Source organism: Lissotriton vulgaris, chromosome 9 (genome assembly GCF_964263255.1).
Source record: "Lissotriton vulgaris chromosome 9, aLisVul1.2, whole genome shotgun sequence".
Lineage (NCBI taxonomy): Eukaryota > Metazoa > Chordata > Amphibia > Caudata > Salamandridae > Lissotriton > Lissotriton vulgaris.
In genome coordinates this window covers 894,271,902-894,293,721 of record NC_141697.1, presented here as the reverse complement: position 1 = coordinate 894,293,721, position 21,820 = coordinate 894,271,902, and the positions used below count along the sequence as shown (strand labels likewise).

Below are 21,820 nucleotides of genomic sequence, written 5' to 3'. Positions count from 1 at the left end.
TGTGTTTAATTAAGCATATAGGTACATGCATTATAAAGTAATGCATGTAAGACTTGTGGCAATCTTTCTACATGACTCCATGAGCTGGCGGATACAACCACAATCTTTTTTTTTTTTGAGTACTTATTAGTCTTCCTCCAGTGTGTACCTTCCCTCCAACCATTCTTAAAATATCCTTTTGTGGGGCTCAGTTTGTGCAGTTAAGAATCCACAAGTGGTATCAAATTTAAACACAATCTATGAAATAATAACGAAGTCCATTCAATCGATGAAATAACAAAGCCCATTAAATAACAGGAGCACCCAGAATTCACTAAAGGCCTGGAAACTACAGACCTCTGTAGAAAGCGTACATTTAAAATAATCCAACATATATTCCCTAATCATTCCCACTAATAAAACGTATGCACCAGAATCTTAAATAGTCTAAAAGTATCCATTTTAAATCTGCTTCAGAAAATGTTCATAATCTATATGATCACCGAATCCAATTCACTGCCATTAAAAGAAATAAAAAAAAATAATTTTTAAATGTCATTTTAATCTGATGAACTGCTTTACACTAAATCTTGCCTTTAAGAGATGCTGCCGCAGAAAATACTTACTATCGCCAGCTTGCCTGGGAACATTTCTTCCAGTTCCGCCTTGAGCCGTTGATACTGAAAAAAAACAAAATCAAGGTTAATGCGGCAGAGCTCCAGCTGATGTAGGACAACAGAACCGACTCCTGTGAGAAGTAATTAATGGTGCCAGATTGCAGCGCCATGAAGGGACAACACCATAGACCTGATGGATTTAGTTCTCTACCTTTTCATGTTCTTTCTTCTACTTTTTCTATATGTATTGAGATTAATATTAGCATGGAGGACCTCTAAAAAGGCCTCGTATACTGCAACCCCTAAGAATCTTGTCATTCTCTGGTACTCTTGCCGAGCAACCTGCACCGACATTCTCATGCCCTGCAAGTTTGGAATTCATTTGTACCTTGCGATACCTAGATCTTTTCAGACTACTGATGGGAGATAATGTCCACCCCCATCTGCTTGGATCTGTTCTATTGATCAAAGTATCACCTCAGTTTTTTGGGCTGATTTATTAATCCATCACACCGGGGACTCGATTGGCGGCGGCAGCATTAAACTATTCTGAAGACCACCCCATTAACTTCCGCAAGTGGGGAGGAAAAGCCTTCAGCAATTAGTGACCCTTTGCTAGTAAAGAAGCCCTACTGAACATTTACTAACAACTGCAATGTTTGGGCGTTTTGTTTATTTTCACTACCCCTGTTACTTGGGCATTGATCACTGCATCATTACACGCTCCAGCCACCACTGTAGATTTTTTTTTTTTTAATGAGGTAAAGCAAACTGTTGCAGATATTAATTATGTTGTTTTATATAGCGCTAACTCAACCCCAAGTATTACAGCACTTGATATGAGCACCAGTTACATTGCACAAGAACACAATTGTTTTTTTAGATACTGGGAAATTAAGTGATTGGCCCGAAGATGTTTGGCCGATGCAGGGACTGTAACCTGGTTACCCAGTTTCAATGTCGGCAAATCGCAGAACACACACACACACACACCACAAGCAACACACACACAACACACGCGCAACACACACACGCAACACACACACGCAACACACACTTTACTATACTAATTCACCACTAATCCTTTATGGGTTCCAGAGTAGCGTGCTACTCACCGAAAAATCGCATTGACTTATCGCCAGGGGTAGTAAGTGCTACATAAATACAATTACACACACACACGCACGCACACACGCCTGTTCCAGATCTAATTTCTGCTCAATTTTCCTCTATTAGAAAAAGCGTTTGATCTTGTGACCTGAAAGTTCTGGTTTAAAATCTTGGAAAAATGTACATTTCCTGCCCAGCTCTCAAAATCAATTGCATCACTATTACAGTAGTTTTGCTCTGGTAACCATAATCGACTAGTTTGTTTTCCCCAATAAAGAAACTCACCAAGTTTGTCTACTTTCTCCCATTCTTTTGCTCTTTTTAAATTGAGCCTTTGGCCGAAAATAGTGTCAAAACCGGTCCTGGGTTCCTCAAAGATTAAGTTATACGTGGACGATAATTCCCTGATTGGACACCAGATAGACTGAATGTGTAAACAATGTTACTGGCTATAACTAGAAGTGCCATATTGGGGGGAGTGGGTGGGAGGTTACAGAATAAATGGATCAAAGGCAGTCTATTAATCAATATTATCCCAGACTTCTGCCACTAAATTTAAGGGTAAATTATAAAGATGCAAAAAGGTATCTGGGCGTTTCCATTTGGACCAATGAGCATATGTTCACAAACAACGATTCCCTTTAAAAACAATATATAAACAATTTTGTTTTAAAATGGAAGTACTTACCTTGATCAATGATTGGTACGATTGCATCAGTGTTCATGCTTCCATTATTTTGGTTTTATTTTTTCCATATTTCCAGTTAGCTTTACACAAGTTTTTTTGTTTTTTTACTTAAGCAGTAAGAGGGGTTCTTTTATAAGGACCTCAGGCGTCCATGGGTCAGTATAAAGATTCTACACTTATCTAAAGAAAAGGCACTCTTGGCTCATTCTATTTTCCGTCTATCCATGAGCTTCTTCCAACTTGATAACTCTATTTTCTATCACGCATGTCAAACACTTTCAATGCTGTAATCATCTATGTCCGTGTTACACAGAAGTAACTATAAACTGATGGTAGCGGTTAGGCATATGTAATGAAGCAAAATGGATAGTTTAAAAATAAATAAAATATTAACCTAAATAATCCTCTCTGGTGTGCCCTGGATTCAAACACAAACATTTGGAGGTAAAACTTTATAGAGTTTTAAAAAGTACATTGGGTCTGCATCCCAGTTGCCAGACTACAGACCTAGTCACGCCTAGCAACAAGCCTGGACTTTCTCCAACATTCACAGGTTTGGAAAAAGACAGACCAGTCAGTTTGTGATTGTCTAACACCAGAAACCCTGCCTTTTTCCTCAAAACAGTTAACAAACATTTTCACTTTAACAAGAGGGTGGATCAGTTGGCTGAACAAACTGCTTTAGGAAAATGGCAGAGAAGCAATAGCAAACAGCAGGAATATCTACTGCAAAGACCATAAGCAATAGGGGTTATGCCTGTGGTAGATGTCTTAGCGAAGGACCTGGGCAAAGGCCAAGCCCTGTGGCCTACCTGCATTGTGCACAGCAGGGCGGATAGACACCTGTAGCAAGTTGGGAGCAGGGCTTGCCCGCAGGCCTAGTTTGGGGTAGGGGAAGTGAGGTTTGAAAAGAAGTACATCATTTAAACTACACAGAAATTCAGTGAAAAGAAAGTTTGAAACAGGGTTTTAGTCCTAGCTCAAATGTGCAAAACCACTGACATTTGCCTAGTTATGGTCACAAAACCTATGACAAACTAGCACTGCCCACCATGATTCAAACACTATTTTGCAAACTGTACAGAAAGCGGAGCACCACCATTCATTTGACTTCCTGAACTGAAGACGATTTACTCCTCCTCTGAATGAGCCTTCGGACAGCTTGAAGATTACCGATTTCCTTGACGCCGAAGTGGACGTTTCCACGCCACCTCACGGCCTTTTGCCCCGCCTGGACAACTCGCTTTCCCAGGATTTTACTGTCCTTCACGTGCTATCTGGATCAGGATCATCACTGACTTGACTCCAACCGGCCCCCGCTTACTGGTCAGAAATTCACTGAACCATGCACTGTACCCAGCCCACCATGTCCTGAAGATGATCCTCATTTATATGGATCGAAACGCCGTCGACCTATCAGCTAGACTCTAGGCGCCCCTCCACAGTGGTTTTTCATGTGAACATTGAACTAAGAAACCATCATTGAATCTGAAACCATTGTGTATTTTCACTGTATATATTTGCACCTTGCGCCGCTCACGCTGTATTCGTTGTCACTTGCGCTGCTGTAGTGTCACAACCCACTGCACTCGTGCACCTTGTACATACCTTTGGGCTGATATCTGTTACTTGTTTATTTGTTTACACAGTGTTGCAACCATTTTGTATTCATTTTTTCCCCCACCCTCTATGCTCTTTGAATTATAAAATGATGCTTTTCAGCACTATCATGAACAAAATAATGACTCCTTGATCCTTTTTAGGATAATACTGTATAGGTATCCTGACTAGATATTGTTTAATAATTTGTTCAATTATACCCCTTGGGATACTGTTTTGTGCATACCTTCTCATACCCCAATCCCAATAGGTTGATGGGTTCATACTCCTGTTTTTCTATATATACAATGTAAAGAGGGCAGATCTGGATAAGTGGGCAAGTGTATTGTTTTTTGACGAATTTTCCAGTACCACCTTGCCTGCAACCTATGAGTGCTCTAAATAAGTGGTTCTTAACCTGGTCTTCTGAGCCCCCCCCCCAAAAAAAAATCACTACAGAAACCTGCCCCCCCCCCCCCCAAAAAAAAACCCCACAAACTATTTCTATGAATTGAATCTCAAAACGTCACAGAAACAAGTGTACACATTACGAAAATGTTAATTCAGAAACAAAAACATCCAATTCAAATTCAATTTTTTTTCGGAAGTTCGGCGATTTCAAATGAATGTAGTTTCATTTCTAAAAGACAGTCATATATGCCCTTTGCAAATATATAATGTTATACTTTTTTCTCCAATGCATGCTCTTTGTGGGTGCAAAACGGTTCATTTGAGGTCACCAATTGTCTATTCTAGATTCTGTTTGCTGTACTTTTGCAGCTCCCACAAATCAAGATATGTACAAAAAACAATGCCATTTGTTTGCCATAATTTCGATCGTTTCATAATTTCTAACTTCACACATGTGGTCATGAAGCCGCTGAGGTTCCTTAAAGGAAGATGTGTTGACAAGAAGAAAGTTATTTAAACTTACCTTGGGGCGGTACCCTCAGGCTCCACTGAAGGAACAGCAGTAAATTGGGTGGGTGTGTGGGGGGGGGGGGGGGGGGGGGGGAGAGAAAAAGAAACAAAAACAATTAATATAACGTCCGTCATTGGAAATATTTAGAAACATTCTAATGATCACAGTATGCCAAAGGTCACACAATGAAACAACTTTCCTAACCTTACACTAGATCTCTGGCAGAAATTAGATTTTTATTGAACTTAAACAAAACAATCCAGAATTGTTGCAACCTTCACTCTGTTACAAGTATAGCTCCAGTTTTATCCATTTCAAGAGGCTGCAAGAACAAGTGCATAATAAAGTGTGTCAAAGGTCGAAGAATTATGGCGATTCATAGCACGGTCAGAAGGTGATCACATTAGTTCCATTAAAACTACAGAGTATATGAACGTGACTGTAGCAGTAATGCTTATCGAGAAAGATGTTCGAGGGAATTTTTTAGAGGACTGAATACTTAAAGCTGGCTGCAATGATCATCATAGAAAGAATCATGGGGAAAAAGCATTATTTATGTTTATGCAGACAGTACAATTAAACCGAAAACACATCCAGGTCTCAAACCATTCAGTTACTCTTTCAACAGTTATAGCCCACATTTCAAAGAATTTACAGTTTTGTATCTTTATTTGCAGTTAATAGCAGGAACCAGACAAATGAACGTATCAGATTGTTTTACCCAAGGGAGGTACACAAGGAACAAAGTAGACTATTAAAACAGATCAGCATTAAACAAGCATTGGCAAAGCCAATAGGTTTTGCCTATTCGAAATCTGTTTTCTTTGCCAATGTTTTTAAGCCATGTTGCAAATGGTAAAAAGTAAAGAAAAAAAAAGGGTGTATGACAACGTCAGCATTAACTGCGTTCTAGTGGAGTTTTTTTTTTACTAGCAGCTATGCTGTACTGAAGCCAGAACTGCTGTACAGTCTACACTAGACACCCCTGTACATCTATGGTCTGGGGGCCGAAAGCGTAGTTCTGACCTTTGCATGCGGCCCCCTATTCAAACCTGGAAAACATGCCAATTACAACTTAATCGACATGAAGGAAAGCAATTAACTAGGGTGTTCTGCACAGTTAACTTCTGGGCCACCTTCACTTTTAAAGACATTCTGCAATAATCATGTAAAATATGAGTCTCTTCAAAAATGTATTTTATTTACATGCCGAACAGTTTCATCTTAGTAGCACATCAGACTAAATCAGCGAAGATATATATATTTAAGCAATATTTTTCCAGCCTGAATTTTTAAACGTTCATGCTTCCACCCACCCTGACAATGGCAATATTGAACTAAGAGGCTGGTCAGCATGTGCACCCTTTGGATGGCCTGGGTTGCCATTCTACATAGACAACATTATAATAAAATCAAATGTTGGAGGTTTTCGTACGGGGCACATCCTGAAGGGATGTCAGTCAGTCAAAGTAACTGAAGATCTGCATTTCAAGATTGTTTGATATGTAATAAAGAACAAACAAAACAGGTGATGGACCGAATGTGGATCAATGTCACACATTCATCCCAGTCCAAAGATCTGGGCCCAAATCCATCGTTTTTTGCACTCCACACCACCCTGGGTTAGACAATGGCGATATGCAAATCAGCTCTGACCCTGTGCCCCATGGGAACAGTCCAGTCCGAACTACAAAAGCCATGTCCTTCCCAGAACGGAATCAAGCATCCGAGGACCGGACCGGTTTCGAGGTAACACCTCTCATCAGCCCGGCTAGCTTGACTCCAGTGGTGTGGAGTGCCTGGGACCCACGTCTGGGCATCCCCAGCGCACTTATGGCGGTATTGCAAACAAAACAGGTGATGGACCGAATGTGGATCAATGTCACACATTCATCCCAGTCCAAAGATCTGGGCCCAAATCCATCTTTTTTTGCACTGCACACCACCCTGGGTTAGACAATGGCGATATGCAAATCAGCTCTGACCCTGTGTCCCATGGGAACAGTCCAGTCCGAACTACAAAAGCCATGTCCTTCCCAGAACGGAATCAAGCATCCGAGGACCGGACCGGTCTGGGAAAGATATGGCTGTTGTAGTTCGGACTGGTCTGTTCCCATGGGGCACAGGGTCAGAGCTGATTTGCATAAAGCCATTATCTGACCCAGGGTGGTGTGGAGTGCAAAAAACTATGGATTTAGGCCCAGAGCCTTGTACTGGGGTGAATGTAAGACATTGATCTACATTCTGTCCATCAAATTGTTTTTTGTAATGTAATAAAGAACAAGCACAGGCAAATCCTATAGGGTTCGCCAATATGAAATGTACTGTCTTTATCTGAAACATGTACATAAAACATTGACAACTATAATAAAGATGTGAAATAGCGGAATGAGCTGCTGACTTGGGGAGCCATGTTTGAGTCTCGGCGATGGCTCAACATCCTGTGATCCTGGCCAAACCATGTAATCGCCCCAGTGCAACAAAGTGTCTTTATGCAATATAACTGGTGCTCTTATAAAGCACTGAAATACTTTATAGAACTGGAGTGCTTTTTATTAAAGCTGCACGTACTGAGAAAAAAGGTGATCCATACACTTTTAAGGCGTGCCAACATCCCAACAGAGGAGAAGAGGAAGCCGTGAGGGGATAGAGGAAGGGCCGGGAAGTGTGGCGGCAGTGGACGAGACAGCGCTCACACTGCACCACAAGGAGTACTGGGCCAGAAGCGGTGGTGGCTGCCGCACATCTAAAGTGGTGCGGTGGGTGTTAGGGGAATAATTGCTAAAATATTTTTAAAAAATATCACACAACACGCACCTTACTTATCGCTGCCAGCTGATTTGATGCTCCTCTCCATCGGCTGTCACTAGGACACAAAGCACAGGCACCCAACCCAGTCCAGACTCAGCATTAATGCTATACCAAGCATGAGTGAAGCGCCGGGGCTGGCCTGAGCGGGCCGGTCTGACGCTCGCTCAGGCACAGAGAGCCTCTGCCATTTCTCCATCCAGCTACGCAACACAGCTGGTTTGAGAAATGCAAGTGCATGTCAGTTTTGCCATCCAAGGACACCCGGCAAAACCAACATGAGCACACAGAGCCAAACGCTTCTCCTCTCTGCCATGCCAGGCCCACCCTAGATTCCACGGCTCAGTCAGTGGAAAATAAAATGAGAATATGGTTTTATTATTTCATTTTTCGCTGACTGACTGAGAAGTGGGGCGACGTTCCTCTGCTATTATGGCAGAGCCGCCCCTGGACAGCAGATGGTCTGCAGGGAGATGGTCTGTAGGGAGCAGCAGATGGTCTGTAGGGAGCAGGGAGATATCGGCCAGATCTGGTTCGGAGTTGGGAATATTAGTAAAATATAGCCGTCATTTGTGTTCAGTGGGTTTGATAGGGCTTTTGGCCCCTGCACCTGCTGCATCATTCAAATCAGGACCCTAGTGCCTGCAAGGTAATTGCATTTGTGACCGTTTGTTTAGTAGTAAACTATAGCAATCATCACGGTTCAGTGGGTTTTCTAGACCTTTTGGCCCCTGTGCTACTGCACCTACTGCACCATTCAATTCAGGACCCTAGTACCTTCAAGGACAAATGAGGAAAATTGTTTATATCCAGAAATATATGTGTTCCGAAAAAGGCGGAGTTGCAGATAGAATAGATAACTGTATAACTAGACATATACAAAAGCTTCCATAAAAAGTGACAGTAAAGTACTACAACTCTGCAAAAAGGGTTGCTACAGATGGCATAAAGCATATCCTTTACACAAAGTGAAAACCAAGAATTGTTAAATTGTGTTACAATCTGGCTGGCTCTCATCTTATCCTGGGTTTGACAGTGAATGGGCCATAAACAGTGTAACTTGGCCGAGATCACCATATGTTAGGCGGACACGGAGATAGAAATGCGGTTTTGTACTTTATTCTTAAAAAGGAAGTTTCACAAATTAAATGGACTCAAAGAAGAGGTATTTTGAAGAAAAGAAAAAACGCACTAAATATGAATAAGCCTCTGCAAAAATTCCTAAAACTTATTCTATTCACATGCAGAACGGTTTCATCCGAGTAGTACTTTAGACTAAATTAGTATGGGAGTTTCTGTGCCTGCCTGGTCTTTCCTTGCCGCTCGCCACAACACAACCATCCTGACAAATACCCCTGGTGGGACAAGGGTCCCAGGGGCAAATCTACCAATGCGCGCCATCCGCACTGGTCCCTACACTCTGGGGTGGACTTCAACTCAGAGTGCATCGCTGTTTTCGTTGTTCCCTGCAGCCGCCATGAGTGAGGTGGAGCCGGGGCCAACGTGCTCATAGCGCAGCCTCTCCCACCGCTACGTGGGACGAAGCTCGGACCAAGGGTGGGTCCGTCTGTGTCCATCCGGTACCGTCAGAGGCCGGGTCGGGCCACCCTTCTGACATTTCCTATCAGCTGTGTCCTGCAGTGGTGAGTGGGGCATTATATTAGTTCCATGTCTGGGGCAGAAAAAGACATGGGCAAACAAAATTGCACCAGTACTGCGTAACACCATGTCCATAGATAGTATGCTGGAGAGCAGTCAACATTGTAAGCACTGAAATCGAGCTAAATGAGGCGCCTGTCCCTGGGCTTAACAAAATGCCACCTTCCTCTACAATTCGAGAATACTGATATCAGCGACTCTCAACTAATATTGCCACCACAAGCTGATCATAACTTACACCTACTGGTCCGAGAAAGAGTATTGGGCGCTGAGGGAACTGTGGAAATTGGACACATTGGGGCAATTGGGGCAATAAAAGACTTTCTATGAGTTGCTCTAGGAACACTCCTGTATAGGCAATTGTGACTATCACAGATCCCAGAAGTTTCCGGGGCAAAAAGGAAAAGGAAAAAAGCTAAACCAGTTGGTTCTAAACGGAAACAACCTCCGTGTTCGAACTCCCAATGCAGCACGCTAACTACATGGATTCAGGGTTCGACAGTTCCAGCCGACCTAGTATCTGGTAGCAATCCGGTTGATCTAACATCTTCAGAGACACTAAATTACTCTGTATATACTCAGACTGAATCTACACCGAGACCTTTTTCTAATCTTACACTTGGGGATACTGCCATTGATATCATAGATACAATGTACGATCGAGTTAAATCGCTCATAGACAAGAGTTTTTCTAGTTTATGGAAGCGTTTAGACCATTTAGAATCCTTAACTTTTAAGTTAACTCGCCCAACAAGGAATCTAAGCAGTCATTCTTACAGGGCAGCACTCAAAAAAAAAACAGACCCCGTGTGATGGTATCGCTAAAGATCCCGAAGAGCAACAGGGGATTATAATTTCCACATATCACAAATAACTACTTGGGTCTTGTAACTGCTTATAACTAGCAAAGAAAAAAAGGTGAACCGGTGGCTCACAAATAGAACCTAATCGGGGAATGATCCCTTTCAGGACAAATGCCCTCAATCACCAAAGGTGACATGCTTCATCATTTGGGCTTTCTCCTCCCAGTGGTAAAACAGACTCCCACTGATGGCTACAACCACCTCACTGGGAGCTCAGGGATTATTTATTGTCATATTCAGCAAGTATGGATGCTAAAATCCCAAAAGCGAGCAATGTAGTGAAGTGAGGGAGTAGCGCAGTACGCGAGAAAAAGGGTGAGTTAAAACTGCCTAGTGCAGATGAAAATAACCTTTATTAACTCATCTGGACTGACAGGGTATCAAATTAGAACTGCTAGATCGAAATTAAATCAACATGTTTCAGCCAATTGTCATCTAACAAGTATGTCTGGCTTTCTTAAGGACCGAGAAACAAAGCTGCTGCTGTGTAAGTGAAAAGAAAGAAAAATAAATTCCAATATAAAACCAGCAATCGTAGTTGATATTCGGTATCAAATGGAACTTATCTAAAGAAAAATGAGAGGCAGGAGAACACAATCAATCATAATCATTTCAATTTAACTGTAGTGTGAAGATGACACTATAATCATTCCGCACATCAAAGTCCAACGCGGTACTCGAAGATAGGTCTACTCACCCAATTTTGTAGGACAAGCTAGCTCACCTCAACCTGGTCACAACTCAGGGAAGGGAGCCCCGCTCTAAAATAATAAAAAAGCATCACATGACTAACATGTAGTAGGCACGTTTTTCTATGCCAATACCATTAGTGTAATAGTGGTGTCTAAAACAGACCAAGTGGACACAAAATGTAAAAGGTACGCGTTGCGGGCAGATGCTATTAAAGAGACCTCATGGTAAAGAGGTCGTCTAACAAGATAATGTAATTGAATCAGACAGGTAAAAGAATGGTCAGAGCATATCTTCCTGTCTCACAATATAGGGTACAATGTTAAGGGTCAAATGTCATTAAGCTGTCTCCTAAAACCATGGTGAAACATAGCAGTCTAAATCCATCTTTTAAGCGAAGGTGGCGAACCCAGCAAAGTTAGAACCTATAACTCAACATGGTGGATAAAATACTCATTTGAGCTATGGCAGCAGGAACCTTGCAAAGCGTATTCCGCTATGCACAAACACTCAAAGGTGATATAGCTATCAGCATGATTCCTTGCAAAGTAGCTCTGAAAAGAAACATCTGCCGGTCGCTGGACCAGACACGACTCACTGCATATGCCGCCTGCAACTTCTAAGCTCAGTGACACGAGTATGCGTTATCGTTGTACTCGTGTAAGCACTATTTCTTTCCAATAACACAGGCCACTGCTGGGGACGTGCCCCGACCCATTTTTTGTACTCTGCAAAAGCTGTTACGTATATCTCCATTAACTTCTAAATGCAACACTCTAGTGCACATACTCGTGAAGCATACAAACGCGGACCTACGAATTTCAAGCAAATACCAAAGTCAAAATAATGCTGGTAGTGTACCCCACACCATTCAACTGTCGGTACTCGGAGGCAGTGCAAAAGTTGCAACCGGAGGTGATGGCGCCAGCGGATGGCTGACTTAAACACTATGTGGAGCTATGCCTCGAGGATCTCCAGGACCCCACAAAATGCCCGTTTCACTAACGGGCATGCGCAGCAAGTACATGTCTATCTTCGTGCATGCCCAATACTAATAAACAAGGGAGATACTACGATCAATGGGTTTAAGACTATACCAGGAAAATTGTCCAAACCATTAACTGCGATCTCTATGGCGTCAATACTATGCATACCCCATATTGTCAGCGAATGAGCCCTGCACTAAATGTCCCGGCTAAAAGACAAAGTACAGAGCAATCCACCCCTTCTATTTTACAGGCTAAGCGCCAACATCCTGGGAATATACTGGAAGTTCGTACAGTTTCTTGGTAACTAATGGTAACGAATGAGCATGTATGGCTTGATCTAAATCACGGAGTAAATCTGGAGACTATGCTCTTACCATCAACGTATATAAAAATAATACAGTTAGTGCCATTTTAACACGTCATTGTCCATGATCATGGTGCCACTGCTAGTGGTGTTAGACAAGAGTGAGTTAAGCTAACTGAGTGGCAAGACCCTACCTGGGATTAGAATTTCCACGCAGCCTCTGGTCTCTTGTGACACCTGTCGTAAAGCTAAAGATTGTATGCCCCTTAAACCTCGCCCCGACTGTGCTAACACCCAAAACTTAACCTTTACCACCACACTTCATCCATCTAGCCAAATTGCCGATCAAGCGGTTTCTACAGCTGCCGCCAATATGGTGAGTAAAAATGCTAGTAGGTATGCAGAGCTAAGTAAAGGGGTTTTAAGCTTACCAGCAGCGTGTCCGTATGTCCTGATTCTCGTTGGGGTGCCAACACTAGAGAAGAATAAATCTGAGTCTCGGGACCAATTGCGGAATAAAAGTATTGACTGGCTGGCTAAACAAAGTGTATAGGAGGTTTAATATAAATGATATCATAATGGTACGTAGGGTTGGTTGGGTTGGATCGTCGAAAAGACCATTGAGGGAGACAGCATTGTTATTAATTTCCGACGACCAACACTTGTTAGATCAATATTGACGGCAAAGGAGATTAGTGCTCTCTACCTACAAATATTTGGGCATTGCCTCTTGGCTTCTTTTACAAAACAACCCCGAGCAGCAATTTCCAATTACTCCTTTATACAGGTTTGTAAACAGGTTCTCTGCCCTCTCTGATCTTGATAGCTTAGATTGACCGTCATTTATACCAAAACCCACTGAAATTGCCCCAGTGACATCCATGTTGGCTATCCCAGAAAATGATGGTTCTGAGCCAGAGGTCATCCTAGAAAATGACGGTTCTGAGCCTGAGGTTACCTCAGAAAATGATGGTTCTGAGCCTTATGACCCAATGTTACATGTGCTAAGCTGGAATGTCGCCAGCTTGGCTTCTAAACTAAGTAGTGATGAATGGGTCAAGATGGTAAATAAATAGGATATCCTTATGTTTCAGGAGACTTGGCCAACATTTAGAGTTATATCTTGAAGGGTATGAATGTCTAATATTACCTCATTCCCCCCTAAACAAAGGCAGACCTCAGGGTGATTTAAACATCTGGGTAAGCATGGCGTTGGGTGGCAGTGTAAAAACATACCCACCAAAAATGCAAATTTTCAAGCCTTGATCCACACACGGGGGGGGGGTCTCGATTTGTTTTATTAATTTTTATAATAAAGATTTTTTTAACTACACCTAATATGAATTTTGTAGACCTCTAACTTTATTTTGGATATACGTAATTTTATAGGAAATCAAAGACTTGCAGGGATTTGTCTGGGTAGTGATTTCAACGCAAAGATTGCAGGGGGAAATATTCCAACTCCCCTCTATCCTCCCCTGGTCAATCCATGTAAAAGGTGGTTTGAGTTATTGGACCATCTATTAAATAGTAATGACATTGCAGCTACAAACCATGGGGATAGCTCAATACCCACTTATAGAGGTTATTGCTGCACCTCAACAATAGATTACGTTTTTATAACGGCCACACTAGAAGAGTACTTAGTTAAAGCAGAAGTTAAACCATCCACTTTTAGGGATCATAACCCAATCTCAGTTTTATCTAGGGTTGCCTCCAGACCTGATCCTAGAAAAGAGTTAGGGGCCTGTAACCTAGAATCCTCCACAGATAATTTAAGGGTCAAATGGAAAGGTATTGATAACAGCGGTGTGTTCTAAAAAACGTTTTAAAACTCCATCAATCACTCTGTGAGACTTGTCTTTCACCTGTCGATCCTAATCCTGAATCTTTGTACGAATTTAAAAATTTTTTTAATGTTTTGTGGTACTAACAAAATGTCTTATTAATGCTATTACTTCTGGTTCTGCAACCTTGCTACATACTCGCACTTTCCCATATTTGCGTCTACAATTTTCAGACAATGGATCCTGGGCACCCCATTTGTCATATAGTCGGAACAAATTTTAAAAGGCAGTTAATTCAATTTTAAATCACCCCCACCCAAAAAGAATTGAGGTAGTGTTGTCCCTACTCAAAATCTATCAAACACAGTGTGTACCCACTATAACATATGGGGCTGAAATCTGGGGCTTTATAAATTCTAAAGGCGACAAGGTCGAAGAAAATAGATTTGTTAGGAGAATATTAGTGATACCGATCTTTTTCATCCTTTGTCTGCCATAACGAGCTAAAATTATTATATCTAGAGGATTACATCAGGTCCCGCCCTGCCGCGTTTTGGTTAAAGGTTTGGCAAAACCTGGCAGCTTCGTTAACCAGGGAAATTATAGTAGATTGTTTAAAATGCTACAAGGGCGGAGATATACTGTGGCTTGGAGAAGTAAAGGCAAGTCTAACTAGAGTAAATCGGACATATTTTTCATAAACCAGACCAGTTAGATGGAACAGAAAGACCATTAGAGAAGCTATATATAAATATTATGGGGACATAAGAAACGCACAAGCGCTCTCCAAAGCTTCTGTTGCACGTTAGACATCAATGGTAGACGACAGAGGCCCTCCCTCTTACTTACTAGCTAGTTACCTTTTAACACCATCGGTGCGTTGCAGATTCCCCCCGTAGGCTGAAGTTTTTAAAAACCCATTGTTCATGACGAGCTCAGCTCGTCATGAGTGTACGAGAGGTGTACCTCGTGACGAGCTGAGCTCGTCATGAGCGTCGAAGGGGTTAAGGGATATTACCCGCTGGGAACAAAGTTTGCTCTTCCACCTTGTATGTATGTATGTATGTATGTATGCATGCATGCATACTTATATAGAGCGACTGTCACCCAAAGGGCATCCTGGCGCTTTGACCACAGAACATTCCTACCAATGTCAATTACACTGCCTTAGGAAAAAGTTAGGTTTTAAGGTCCTTTCTAAAAGACAGGAGATCCTGCTTGCACCTTGGGGCCAGAGGTAGGGAGTTTTAAAGCTTGGCGGCCGTGAAGCTGAATGAGCGGCCGCCCATCTTCACCCTTTTTATCTTAGGAACAGTCACCAAGAAGGCTGAGGAGGATCTCAAAAGTCTGGCAGCAGAGTACCAGGAAAAAAGACCTTGCAGTACCACTGGACCCAGCCCATGCAAGGCTCTAAAGACCAAGCAAGCTCATTTAAAGCAGATCCGTTTTTGCACCGGTAACCAGTGTAGGTCCGAAAGGCCAAGAGAGGACGAAGCAGACCATGGCCATATTCTGTACCCGCTGTAGCTTCATAATTAGAGTACTGGGGGCTCCCAGAAGCAGTGCGTTGCAGTAGTCTAACCTACTGAGGATGATACTCCGCACTGCTGCTGTCCTCGCTGAATGAGGAAGTAGTGGCAGAATCTTCCGCAACATGCGTAACAGCAGCATGCAGGTCGCCGTGGTTTTGTTAACAAAGGCGTCCAGCTGGAGACTAATGATTCAGAAAAGGGGGTGGTGATGAACAGAGTGTCTGAATTAAGCAGACCACTTACCCAGTCCAAAGATCATGGCTTGATCCATCACCGTTTTTTAGCTCACTGCACCATCCCAGCTCAGAACTTGGCTACATGTAAATTAGTCTGACCCTGGCCCAGTGCATCATGGGAACAGGGCAGACCAAACTACCAAGCCAATTCTTATACTGGGAAGGAAACAAGCTTCCGGGGACCAGTTTCTGGCATTTCAGCCGTCTTCGGCCCAGCTTGCTTGAATCCTGATGGTGCAATGAGCAAGGGACTCACATCTGAGTATACCCTTCCACGCTTATGGTGGACAAAAATGATTCAGAAAAGGGGGTGCACCATCAGGATTCAAGCAAGCCGGGCCGAAGACGGCTGAAATGCCAGAAACCGGTCCCCGGTAGCTTGTCTCCTTTCTGGTGAAGAATTGGCTTGGTAGTTTAGTCTACCCTGTTCCCATGATGCACTGGGCCAGGGGCAGACTGATTTGCATATAGCCAGGTTCTGAGCTGGGATGGTGCAGTGAGATAAACGGTGATGGATCAAGCCCTGATCTTTGGACTGGGTAAGAGTGGTCTGCTTAATTCAGACACTCTGTTCATCACCACCCCCTTTTCTGAATCAGCTGGAGACTAGGCCTGAGCAGGACACCTAGGTTACGGACTGAGTCTGCCGCTGTGACTGTGCCTAAGGTAGAAGAAGGCCAAAGTCCCTCTGGCAGAGGGCGAGGCGTACGATCTACCGAACAGTAGAGATTTCAGGTTTTTGCCCCATTAAACTTTAACGAGTTCTGACGCAACCAATCCGCAGCTGCCGACATGCATTGGTGAAAGGATTCCAGGGAGACCGCATCCCTGCCCTCGATGGAAAAAATAAGCTGAGTGTCATCGGCATAATTGATTACAGACATGCCGAATGACTTAATCAGACTTATTAGAGGGCGAAGGTATAAGTTGAAAAGAATCGGGCTAATTGCAGACCCCGGCGGCACTCCGTTTTACCTCTCTCACCACCGAACGAAACGGCGGCATAGCCACAGATTGTCGCCTGTTACAGAGGTATGATGCCAGCCAGTCCAAGGCTAAGCCAGTTACCCCGGACTCCCGGAGCCTGCTTAATAGAACCGCATGGTCAACCGTGTCGAACGCGGCCGACATGTCAAGCAACACCAGAAACGCTACTCCTCACATGTCGAAACGCGAGCGTAGGTCGTTCAAAACGGCCACCAAGGCAGACTCCGTACCGTGGGCCGGCCTAAAGCCAAATTGGGCCACGTCCAAAAGGTCGTTGGATTCAAGGAAGCTGGACAGGCCCTAGTGACCAATTTCTTTAAGATTTTTATTGAGAAAGGCAAGAGTGAAATAGGCCTATAGTTGGTCGGACATAAAGGGTCCAAGGTGACTTTTTAGCAGTGGGGTAATTACTGCCAGTTTCCAGCTATCCGGGACCGTGGCCAACGACTGGCAACAGATGGAATGGAGCGGAGGGAAGAGCTCTGCCTGGAACGCCTTCCAAAACTTGTGTGGCAAGGGGTCTAACGGGGAGCCGGATGATACACCATTCGCCAACAGACAGAAATCCTCCAGGGAAGGAGTAGGAAAGCAGGTCAGCCGAGGCTGTACTGCTTCCTCCATAGTCACCTCCCGAGCTACTCCGCTGACTAATTCCAAGGAGCACAAATCAGGGTGGCTAGATAGGTCGGGGGCAGAGAGTCCCGCCAAGATGGTATTCATTTTTTTCTCAAAAGCCAGGGCTAATGAGTCGCATAGTTCCTGTGAGGCCGGAATGGCAGATGTAGCACAGGCTGGGTTGGAGAGGTTTTTAACCAACTTAAACAAGGTTTGTGACTTGTTACCAGCTTTGGCCAATGTTGCCTCGAGAAGCTTAGCTTTAGCCAACCTAATCTGATATTTATACTCCTGGAGGTTTTTTTTTTATAAACCAGTCTGTTTCTGAATAGTGTCTTCTCCAGACCCGTTCCGCCTGTTTGCAACGAAGTCTCTGCTGGAGAAGGTCACTAGAAAACCAGGGAGTGACTTTCTGCGGTTTAACTTTCACCTTACGCATTGGAATCATCCCATCAAGTGATTCAAGGAGCTGATGACAGAGTTGAATAACTCTCCTCCACATTCTGGCCCAAAGAAAAGGCCCTGGGCAGTAATGTGGGTATAGTGGAGCCCGTAAGTAGCCGAGCCCATTGTCTCCTAAGTTTAGGCTTGACCGGGACGCTATTACTCAGCGATCCAGCAGGTAGCAGAATGGAGAAGTGGATCAAAGCATGATCTGTCCAGCATTGGCCCGCGACCTCCTTAATCGAGACCAGCGGCTCCGCTGCAAAGATCATGTCCAGGACATTTTAATTTAATTTGCGTGTTTATATAGCGCTAGAATCACTCCAGGGGGAGTATCTCCGCGCTTCGACCGCTGCGAAACCCTTCCTGGCTTCCCTGAGAGATGGTCCCTTAATGGGTATCTCCAGGGTGAGACCAGGCATCCCCGGCGGTCTGGTGGGGCCGTTAGTGAAGATGAGGCAAGCTAATGCCCAGAGTTGCCGAGTGTGATCGCTGATCAGAGTGGGCACCGAGGCGAGAGAATTATCGAGTCCGCTGACCCTGGTCCAGAAACCTGCCGCGCCTGGAATCGAACCCTGGTCCCGGGCCGTCCTCTGCTCTCGGGTCTGCCGCCTCTAACCAGTGAGCCACACTACCACATGGCCCTTAACATGAGTCGGGGCGGCCACAAGCTGCATAAGATGCAAATTATTGCAGGCTTGATACAGATCGATATGCAAGGTCATGAGGGCCGCTGGGCCAGAGATTAAAATCACCCAGGATTAATAGTCTAGCATGGATGTTAGATCATAAACTAGATCTATCAGATCTTGTACAGATGTCGCACTGGTGGGAGGGCGATAGCACAGTAGCCTCGCAACCAGTGTTCCACTCAAATCTTTTAGAGAGAAGCCCATGAGCTCGAAGCCCTTGACTGGTTTGACTTAGAGATGAGAGAGCGAGAGAGAGAGAGTCCTTAAAAATAAAGCCCACTCCACCGCCTCTCCCATTGGGTCGTGGGATATGCCTGATAGAATACCCTGGCGGGCAAGCCCATCCCAACTCTACATTACTCTCCGCCCTGGTCCAGGTTTCAGTGAGAAACATGATATCGAGCTGCAATGAGTCGATAAGAAGAGCAGTCTTTGCATGATGTTTGCAGAGTGAGCGGACATTCAATAGACCGCAGTTAACGCTCACCAGGGGGGCCGGTAGAGGGGCTGAGCGGTCACCCGCGCTAGGGAATTGGTTCAACAGACAGAGTTCTTCCTTGGAGTATGTCAGGCGTGCTGGAGCAGCGCCTCTAGCGCTAAGTGCGGCCAGAGCGCCAACAGGCGCACCTCTGGCGCACCTCCGGCGCACATCCAGCGAGCCAGCTGCGCGCTTGCCTAGACAGCTCTACTTAGGGTGTCCCGCGCGGGAGTCCTGGGAGTAAAACCACTGGGCCCACTGCAAGATGGCACCTAAAGTCGGCCCAACGAAAACACCCCCACCTAAGATGGCGGATAAAGTCACACACAGCGCCCAGATGAAGCCCTAACACTACCTAAACCCCGCAAATGCGGGTGAAGATGCCGATTATGGTGCAAGTAAGTCCCTGCTTAGGAACCCCCTGGATGCCCCTCAAATACAGTCACACACGCCCACAAATAAAAGCGCAAAGCGCAATAACGAAACAGTGATTTAAAAAAAAGGCAGTTACAGCGCTGAGGAACACGCGCGTAATAAATGCAAGTGGCCTAACAAGAATAGGTTGGTGGTGGTTTAAATACCCTTCCAGTTCGCGGGAGTAAAACTACTGGACCCACTGCAAGATGGCGCCTAAAGTCGGCCCAACGAAAACACCCCCACCTTTAGAAGTCTATAAAACAATAGAAACTGAAATAACTCCGCTTCTGGTAGATTTGTTTAATGGGGTTATCTGTACAGGATCAACACCCTCCTCTTGGAAAGAAACAAATATAGCAATCTTCCATAAAAAGGGGAAACCAGCGGAAAAGGCGGGTCCTACCGACCCATTTCACTAATAAATTCCGATACTAAGCGTTATTCTAAAATTTTGGCAAAGAGGTTGGGAAGGGTCATTGGCGGTCTAGTATCACCATGGCAACGGATCATACCTGTAGGGCAATATCTTTGTTTGATGCCCAGGCTGCCGTGGGGTGGGGGGGGGGAGGTGTCGCTATGATCCCGCTCGACGCAGAGAAGGCGTTTGATCGTGTGGACTGGAGCTTTCTCTGGGCTATTTTAGAGGCGAGGGGATTTGGTCCCAATATTATAGGGGCCCTTAAAGACATGTATGTAGAACCAACAGCTAAGGTAACAGCAATGGGCGAGAAATCAGGGGTTATACATATAAAAAGAGGGACTCTGCAAGGCTGTCCCTGTTCCCCTATTCTATTCGCGCTGTATATTGACCCCCTTATACTGTGTATTCTTGACTGCCCAGAGATCGCTCCAGTGATTTGCAATGGTTATTCAAGTAAAATACTGGCCTACGCTGACGATCTTGCAGTGTTAACAAATAATCCACAACAAACTCTTCCTATTCTAATTCAGATGGCTAAACTGTTTGGGGAAGAGTCAGGCTATCTTCTAAATGAAACAAAAACGCAGGTTATTTGTTCTAAAAATATAGCCAAAACGGACTATAGATTCGTCGACTCTGCCATATATTTAGGGGTAAAAATCAATGCCAATGTTGAGAAAATTGTAAGTGAGAATTATCTGCCACTTATTAAGGATATTGAGAAGGAATTAAAAAGAATAGATGTGCTACACCTCTCATTAATAGGAAGGGTAAATGCAGTTAAAATGTCTATGTTCCCTAGAGTTCTCTACTTATTTTGGGCCATCCCTTTAGCAATAGAGGACAGGATCATGAAACAACTTGAATCTATGTTTATCGGATTTGTATGGCAATATGGCAGGGTAAGGCGTTCTACAAACTTAATGGCACTGCCCAGAGAAAGGGGTGGGATGGGATTGCCGAATTTAAAGTTATATCATTGGGCCTGCTTGCTAACCCAAATGACTACTCTATTTCAATCTACATCTGTACCGGATATAACACTTGGGTTTGTAGATCAACAATGTCCGCTCCAGATATATAGGATGCTATTGGGTGAAAAAAAGACTATTGATGTATTTCAGTGTGAATTGGAATGAAGCTTTTATAAAAAAACAAGATTGAAGACACTGATTGGCGCATGGAAGGTTTGTAAAGCAATTATGAAAAGGTTTAATATCCCGAAAATCAATTCCTATCTGCAACTGTATAACTCTTTTCTCTTTCCTCAACTAAAAAATGATAATAATTTGCTGATGTGGAAAAAGGCTGGGGCTTAGATCCTTGGGAGATTTAATGGAAGAAGGTGAAATTCTGGGGTTCGAAATGCTGCAGGAAAGATTTGGTATTCCAGACAGTCAATGGCTGGTTTATGGTCAAGTTACCAGGGCAATTAAGGCAGTCAGGCCACAGATTTCACATACAGCAGATTTTCCACTGATTGAGTTATTAAATAGAGGTTGTAGGAAGATTAAGATATTATATAATAGCTTATTGGACCAAATCCCAGATATTGAGAAGGTTGAGTCTAACTGGGCGACAAAATTAGGAGATTCTGATGTCGATCTGGATCTTGCTCTCGTATTGAATAAAAAAATATTCCGGGCATCAAACCTTTACGCACAACACTACAAGACTATTTTTAATCTTTACCATACACCCGCGAAGATATTTGCCTGGGGTCTAAGCGAAAATGATAATCGTCTAAGCGAAAATGATAATCGTCCCAGATGTAATGAAAGCCAGGCTGACATTATAAATATGTTTTCTTCCTGCAAACAGTTGGAAAATGTTAAAAAAGAAATAATGAAATTTATGGAGGGGCTGCTAGGTCAGTCCATCGACCTATCCCCTACCTTAATTTTACTGGTTAGACTCTAAGTTGGGTTTAGGCGAGGCTGAAAGATCTAATGTTTTTATCTGTTGCTGTACTTAGAATTTTAA

The 21,820-nt window shown here is 43.8% G+C and overlaps 1 long non-coding RNA gene across 3 annotated transcripts in view; it reads right to left on the bottom strand.

Moving 5' to 3' along the window:
• LOC147692455 (uncharacterized) overlaps positions 1-21,820 on the bottom strand; it is a 115,914-nt gene that overhangs the window by 57,147 nt on the left and 36,947 nt on the right. For 2 of the 3 annotated variants that reach the window (XR_015300033.1, XR_015300034.1), the window contains exons 2-3: positions 4,928-4,952; positions 606-659 (exon numbers count right to left, since the gene is read on the bottom strand). This is a non-coding gene — a long non-coding RNA (uncharacterized LOC147692455). The remainder of the gene's footprint in view (positions 1-605; positions 660-4,927; positions 4,953-21,820) is intronic. The other variant, XR_015300035.1, reaches the window with a different exon arrangement.